The sequence below is a fragment of the Polistes canadensis genome, unplaced genomic scaffold (genome assembly GCF_001313835.1).
Source record: "Polistes canadensis isolate GaletaPanama2010 unplaced genomic scaffold, ASM131383v1 scaffold_232, whole genome shotgun sequence".
NCBI classification, from domain to species: Eukaryota; Metazoa; Arthropoda; class Insecta; order Hymenoptera; family Vespidae; genus Polistes; species Polistes canadensis.
The window spans coordinates 68972-70406 of record NW_014569779.1 but is presented as its reverse complement, the minus strand read 5'-3'; positions in this window follow the sequence as shown (position 1 = coordinate 70406).

The window sequence follows — 1435 nt, the reverse complement described above, 5'->3', positions numbered from 1 at the left end:
TGCCACTTTAATCAGATAAAACCGTGGCGAACATGCCGAAAATCGTTCCGCGATTAATCATATCTCCACTTTTTTTTTTTCTTTATTCTTTTTCCTTTTCTAAAACATACACCATGTAAATATCTTTATCTTATACACATATACATATATATATATATATATATTATCAATATGTAAAAATTAAATTACATTAAAAATACAATATTACATAAAAATACAATCTCAACGTTGACACATATTTTACAAAATATATTCACGTATATAAAACACACCATAGATTAAAATTAGATATTACAAATATATAGAAAAGTTCCAACCAACTAAGCACCCAAAGCAAAAACAATAACAAAAATAAAAAGTAAAAAAAAAAAAAAAATGAATTAAAAAGAAGATGGATAGAAAATTATGAGAAAAAAATATGAGAGCCCTAAAAAGAGGTTTTAATAAAAAGAAAAAAGGATAGAGAATCTTTCGTCTTCTTATTCTTATTCTTCTTCTTCATCTTCATCTTCGCAAAAGGAAACACGATATCCATCCGTTCGTTCTTGGCTTGTTGGTCCGCCCACGTGTTTTACGTTGACCGTTAAAATTTGCAAAACTCTTGTGCAAAAGTTCGCGACATCATCCTCGTCGTTCCCTCCTCCCATGGTAGGTAGAGGAGCCAGTGTATTATTTTTCCACCGGTTCGCCAAATTGGCTCGCACGGAATCTCGAATTACTCGATACTCGATATCACCAGGAGGATAAAACTTCCACCTACCTTCTGCACCACCCTTTACCCCTCCTCCACCTCCTTCTCCTCCTCCTCCTACATCCACCCTTCTCTCATACATACGCACAAACCCACGATTTCTCTCTCACACATACACCCACGTTTATTGTATCCTTTATATTTATCAAACTAACCCGAACAATGTTTATAATCAAATTGACGATACTTCTTCTTTCTCTCTTGCACACTCATATTTTCCTTTTTTATATTTTTTTTCTCTCTTATTTCCAATGATTCTATATATTTGCATTTTCATTTTTATATTTTCTTTCTCTCTTATACACTATTGTATTTTCATTTTTTATATTTTCTTTCTCAAAATAGGTTTTAATTTTAGTTTTTGTTATAAAGTTAAATTATATTGAGATAGAGTATAATAAGAGATGTTAAATATTTTCTATCGGAAGCCCTCCAAACCCGAAAGGGACGGAGTATAAATAAATAAATAAATAAAAATAATAAATATTTTCTTTCTCTCTTACACTATATTGCAATTTCCTTTTTTATATTTTCTTTCTTTCTTATACACTATTGCATTTTCTTTTTGTATATTTTTTTTTTCTCTCTTGCACACTCATGCATTTTCTTTTTTATATATTTTCTTTCTCTCTTATACACTATTGCATTTTTCTTTTTTGTATATTTTCTTTCTCTCTTGTACAC